This window comes from Cupressus sempervirens, chromosome 6, assembly GCF_028749045.1.
Source record: "Cupressus sempervirens isolate cs-2001-9-10 chromosome 6, ASM2874904v1, whole genome shotgun sequence".
In the NCBI taxonomy this organism is placed as follows: domain Eukaryota; kingdom Viridiplantae; phylum Streptophyta; class Pinopsida; order Cupressales; family Cupressaceae; genus Cupressus; species Cupressus sempervirens.
In genome coordinates, this window is record NC_143123.1 from 714683792 (window position 1) to 714690447 (window position 6656).

General features: G+C 33.7%; 1 long non-coding RNA gene across 1 annotated transcript in view; it reads left to right on the forward strand.

Moving 5' to 3' along the window:
- LOC149554284 (uncharacterized) overlaps positions 1-3050 on the forward strand; it is an 83187-nt gene extending 80137 nt beyond the window's left edge. The window contains exon 2 of the long non-coding RNA XR_016353247.1: positions 2811-3050. This is a non-coding gene — a long non-coding RNA (uncharacterized LOC149554284). The remainder of the gene's footprint in view (positions 1-2810) is intronic.
- Positions 3051-6656: the final 3606 nt, after the last annotated feature.

The window sequence follows — 6656 nt, forward strand, 5'->3', positions numbered from 1 at the left end:
ATGCCAAGGTAAAATGGTGATACACCAAAACATAGTGATCAAAAATGCATTTCCTTGAACACGAGCTAAAAACTTTTAGAAATGGATAGACTAATACAATTTCTGAAACATTGATCTGCACATAAGTATTTCAAAAGAAGACCAAATACTTGAAAGCATTGAAAAGGGAACTTGATCACATTCAACACCTACAATTACTAGAGTACAATTTTTGACCTACATAGAATAATAACAATCACAAAAAGTTGCCTAATAGGAAAAATCTTAAAGGTTTCAAGATAATAGTATAAGAAATATCAACCATTAATCTGCATACAAGATATAACACCAAAAATAGATCCCTAATGCTCAATATATTCCTTCAAGGTTCTGAAAATACATGTCCAATCTAAAACAATACTGAAGACATGATGAATAGAAACCAAAGGTCTCTACTCAATATTGAATGCCTTTAACAAGTACAAGTGATACAATATATCAAAAACCTCCTTCAATAGCCAATAAATGACCCTCAAAATGAGGAACCACCCTAGGTTGAAATCATAGAAAAAGGCTCCAAAAAGGGAGTAAATCTTCATAAAAAATGATGACTCACTGTCCTATAACCCCATTAAGTCATAATAGCACCCATGACTCATTCATAACCACCCTTAAAGTTCTCCCTAAATAAGGGCAAGATATATTACATCTTAACCCTAAATTCATTCATTTTGCATATGTCATGAAGAGTTTTGGAAGAAGAATGAGGCATAGGGTCTATAGCCGTCATGATTGGAGAGGTTTGTGTGATCACGTTTTAGGCTACCGCAGTGATTTTGGTTTTGGTTTTTTGTACTACAATCATAGATGGAATGCACAATTTTCTATTATTCCTTTGATATGAACACCATGGTTGAAATCTGGAGTCGCCATTTCTAGCTCATGCTCTCCATTTGTTCATATTTCTTGATTGGAATTGACCTTACAGACTGGAGATAATCAGTAGTTATATTATTTGTAGTGTCCTCTTCCTCAAACTGTTCTTGACATTTTATGTAACCATTTTTTGGAGATGCATCTGCATTTGACTTCAGTTCATGACCCAAATTTGTGAATGGTCAACACGTAAAGTTGTAAACATCTAGGGCGGTAGCAAGGGTCTATTAACAAGGACAACACTGCTATAAAAGCAAAATCTAATGCTCAAGATGCCATGATTTTGGAGGTATCTTATAGTTTTCTTTGCTTTCTTCATTTTTTGTTAGCGTAAATGAAGGCTTATCTACCCTATTTATGTTGTTGTTTTGCTTCTTGTGCATACTTTTTTTTAATTTTTTGGGCAAACCTGGGTGAGGTCTGCACATGAAGTATCAATTGTAAGCTATATTGTTGTGATACTTCTTTTCTTCCCTTTTTGACCTTCCATTAAAGCTACATTTTTTCAAGATATTGAAGTCAGTATCATTGTTCTTTGTTGTTGCATGCCATAGATACAGTATTTTATGCTCCTATGAAATTGAATAACCCTGTTGTTTGGAGTTATGGGGGTTTTTCTTTTTTTTGTTGTATACTCTTGGAACATACCAAGAACTATTGTAAGTTTACTTTGACTTTTTTATTATGGCATGATTCTGAGTTTGACCAACATGGCTCCATTCTTTGTTTCCTCATGTGTTTGCATTAAGGATAATTTTGAACTGTTGTCATTACTTGCAAGGGTCTTGAATACATATCCTTCATTTTCTACACTTGATAGTTGAAAATGGATTCGTATATCTTTGAACATTGCTTGTTATTTTCTTATTATTGTTCATTACTGGGGCAAATCTGAGTGTTTTGATTTCTCTTTTTCCCTTGCCAATGTATTTCATCCTTTAACAGTAACATTTTAATAGAGATTTGATAAATCATTTATATTTTCTTCTAACTTATTGCACAATTTTGAAAGAAATTCAAAACTAATTTTAACTAACTTACTAGCCCCCTTATGCATTAAAATCAAAGATTTACTTTGAATGTTTTTTGCTGAAAAATACAGATTTGTGTTGTTGTTGAAATCCAAAGAGTACTCTTGTTGTTACACATTTTCCAACATTATATTTGTTAATAACCTTGCATTTAGGTATATTTTGGTTTTGATTTTGAATACGTTCTCCACTTACTTGTTACTTATCTCTATTTTAGAAAACATTCAAAAGTAACAATATGCATTCACAGGTCCACTTTTATTTGTAACAAAGGCTCCTCTATTTATTAGTTAGAATATTCTAGCGTACTCAGATTCTTTTGTTCGAAGTATAATTCCTGTAGCATCTTTCTTATATTTGATATCACTCTCTGTGTTGCTTCATACCACATTTTCCCTCTTATCATTATCTGTGGCCACTATATTACCCTCTGCTTTCTTTTCTATATCTTGTAGCAAGTTACTTTCTTTTGTAAGGTTTCAAATTAAATTATAATAATTTGTCCCTTTTGTGAAATCTACAATGTGATAATAAAAGGTTTCATGCATGATGTATACATGTCCCACTTATATTATGCTTTTCTATTTTTCTTGTCTTGATTAGCTTCATAGGTTCTATTTCTAAATGGTATGTCAAGCTCAATAACCCTTGTGGGAGCCTGTTGTTATATCCGCGTACTTGTTTAGAAATAGAATGTTGCATTGGAAACAAACATGTTAGCAGTAAAGCATTTCAGTATGATAGCTTTCCTTCCTTGTTGATATATATTTTATTTTATGAAGATGAATGACACATTAGGAAAATGAATGAGACACTTGCATTGCTTAGATCCATTGGATCTGACAAATTGCCTTATGAATGCAGGACTTTGATGCATGGATGGAGCACGGCTCAAGGTAGCGGATGGATAGACACAAATGGATAGAAAATGGCCAGTCATTATAGGCAATGACTGTTGCCCATGACTTCTACTCTTTTTCTTTATTTTCTATCATTTACTTTTATAGAGTAGAATATATATCAAGTAGGAGACTACTCTCACAGTCGCTTGTGTGAGAGAATTTTATTTCAAAATTCTTTTGTAAATATCAGTTCTTTTCTAAATATCAATTGTATATTCAAAATGAATAATACAAGGACATTTTTTATTCTTTGGCTCATAACAAACATGATTTCAATATGTATGAATTGAATAAAATATAAAATGTTTATGAAACTCTATGAACCCTTTGAAATAAGAACTAAATTTCAGCATGTGCAGAAACTTAGTAACAACTCCATAGTAAGCAAGAAGAAAGAATAGACTAGAAACTATTGCCATCTTTATTGTTGTTGAATAGTAAACTAGAGATAATATTTTACTGCTTAAAGTCATTGAAGGTGTAAGCCCAAACAAATTCCAAAAATATTTAGCAAACCCACACTATAAAAAAAATATGATACACAGAATCATTAGCATGGCAAAATTATATTGAAAGGAAATTTGTAAAAGAAGAAGCACCAAAAAAAGCATATGATCTTAGGTTCAAGGGGTCTATGCCATAAATTAATCAAGTACTTTTTCCAAAGATTAGGAGCCAAATTCAAGTTCCATACATGGTTAAGGTGGTTAAGGATACAAGTGTTGTGGGATAGAAAAGAATACACCATCTTTGATTTGGTTTGATCCAATGGAGTGATATCAGGCCACAAGAGCATGAAAGAATAGTCAAAAGGGGTACAAAATCTTCTAGGCAAAGTAGGAGATTCAAAAAAGGTTCTAAAAATAGAATAGGTTCTCATTGGGATAAAGGGTTACCAAACTTGATTTACAACTCAAACCAAGGGACAAGGTTCCCATCAACCAATATGTTCTCAAAGTGGGAGATACCTTTATCAACTCATCTCCTTGTAGAGAACCCCTATATAAAGGCATGTAATTTTCCTCCATGAGGTAGATTCCACCAAATAGATTTCTCAGCATAAATCTTATTGTTATGTTCTAAACACCCTTGATCAACAAAAATACTTTTACATATTTCCAACTCTTCCTTGTATCTTTGAAGACACTAGATCCTTTCATAGAAGTGTTATGATCTAAGGTAATGAGATCTCACATATTCAACCTAGACCAGGGCTTGGTCCTAATGGGGGAGACCCTTGCAAGATTATTTCTTATGCGGATATCCTAAGGGTGATCTACACTAGTAGATTTGGCAATCCATTTGATTGCAAGAGAGACTTCTTGTAGTCTAAGGTCCTTTAAAGCAAGCCCTCCCAATTCATTGGCTTTCGTACATCACTCCTAGTTGACATGGTGAGAATTGGAATTGCCTTTGCCATCAAACTAAATGAAAATTATGTTGTAAATCTAATAGGGAAAATGTGATGCTAAGAGTGGGGGTGAATCAGGATCTACAAAACTTCTTTCTCTTCAAACAATGAAACATATTTGATATCACCACATAAAACCCTCATTTAAATATTCATCTCATATTAATGCAATAATTCACATTACATAATATCAGATATACCTTCTAATGTCATGAATGTAAACTCATAAACACATAAAACATCAACACACAGATTTGGTAATGCACAAACCCTCCAAGGTGAAGGTAAAATTGTGATGGGGAAGACACCCACAAAATCTTCACTACTATAGCAATAAAGTTGTACCCATTAAGGCTACATTGATTCGATCACTTATGGTGATCTACCTTGTGAAGGGTTTGCCCTATTAAAGGCTAAAATAACTGCTAGGTTCTACCTTGGTTAATGTGAGGCCTCACCCAATCCGTCATAGTACCAATGAGATAATTGTATTACGGTGATTTTTAATCCTATGTATTGATACACTTCTAAGACTGTAGGGTTATGTTATTTGCATTTTGATGATCCGCAATTACTTCTACATATTATGGCCTAATTGATGCATTTAATGATTCCATTCATGTTTTAAGCTATTGACATTTCTTTAATAGAAATTGAATGGTAGAAATGCTTGTAATGTAAGAATGTAATGTTTAAGTGGAAATTAGAGTTAATAAATAAATAAATTTTGTTATGCATTGAGACCTAACCCGCATACCTAGGAATTCAATAGTTGTGGATTCAACATCTTGTCACAATGATAAAAATAGACTATAAAGCTATTCATAATATTAAATTGACCATGTTATGATAAGTAAAGTTTGATGTTATAGTATTTTGAGCATTTTACATGGAAATTATTAGAAAAAGTAATTTAATTAAAAAGAATGAAGTATGGAACTCAAATGTCGAATGTGATATGTAAGTTTGATATTTTAATATTTTGAAGGTTATATTTGAAATGATTAAGAAAGGGAAAGTTAATTTGAGATGATGAAATATATGCAAGTCTAATGTTGAATGAGATAAAGATTATCTCACTTATGTACTTATTGTTACATGATTTTCTTGGACTACTGATGCTTGAATTTAGTGTGCAGGAATTTGACCATGGGTTTAAAGGGGAATTAAGGCTCAAACTACTACAAACATGACATAGCCAAGGTTGAATCAGTGGAAAAGATTCAAACCTCATTGTAATGTGTTTTATTTCGTATATGTGAATTGTATGTGTGCATAGTAGCCTAGTTCATGTATTATTGTAAAATAAGTCATTTTTAATGTAATGTGATGTTTTGTGTGTATCACTTGACACTTGTGTTGTCCTTGTGGAGATGCCATGTCATTCAAGGTTTATCAAGAAGTAACCTAACCTAGACCTAACCTTGATGAAGAACCCAAGTTAACCTCACATAGAAAAAATGCCATGAGGAGTCTCAATCAAAGGAAATTCGAATTTGGACTTGGCTAGGGTTTTTAGGGGTCATTAGGTGGTCCCAGAGTGTCTTTTATGAGAGAATAAGCTACCCATATGATAGTATAGCAAGTTAGGGGCCTAATTTTGATCATGTGAGTACTAGATAGCCTAGAGGGCCCTTTTACCCATGCATTCTTCCATCAATTCGAATTTGGAGTTGTCATATTTGTCCCTTCTCATGTTTTCCACTAAGTCAAAAATAGAAAAAAATAGGGGAGACAAGTTTGTAAGAAGTAGTGGCTTAGTGTTTTTGCTATTATAAGTTAGTGGGAAGGCTTTATTAGAGGGTCTTGGCCAAACTAGTGGAGTGTCTACCCACTCTCTAATTTTAGAGACTGATAGGTTTTGGAGGGAGATTAAGGGAGCTCTACTACAACTATCCTTACCCTAGCTTGGACCAAGGTTGGTATCTCAAAGTTGTTGACTTTCCACTTCTTTCTTTTGGCATGGTTAAGCAAATCTGCAAGTGTGGAGTTAATCAATGGAGTATGCTTTGCATTGTCAATCTTGTGTTATGAGTTTGTCATTGTGTTGGGAAGAAGTGAATGTGTTTTGTGCTTTTGGAGATCCTTTCTTGGTTTTGTTTTGTTGGTCTTCATTTGTTTGGTTTTTGTTTCTTGCTGAATGTGAGTATTGATTGTGATTATGGGTGTGAAGGCTTCACTCACCCTTGGAGGGTAGAGAAGCCTTGGGTGAAGGGCACAAGTTGGGCTTGACATTGCAGGTGAGAAAGAAAATTTTGTCTTTACCTCATGATGAGGTTGTTATTATCATGGAGCATGGGCTCCATCATGGCCATGAATCTTGTTGTTTGGGAGGTACAAGGAGGTTTGGTGAATGGGGAGAAGATGGTTATTTTGAAGGCCTTGAGAGGCAGTGGC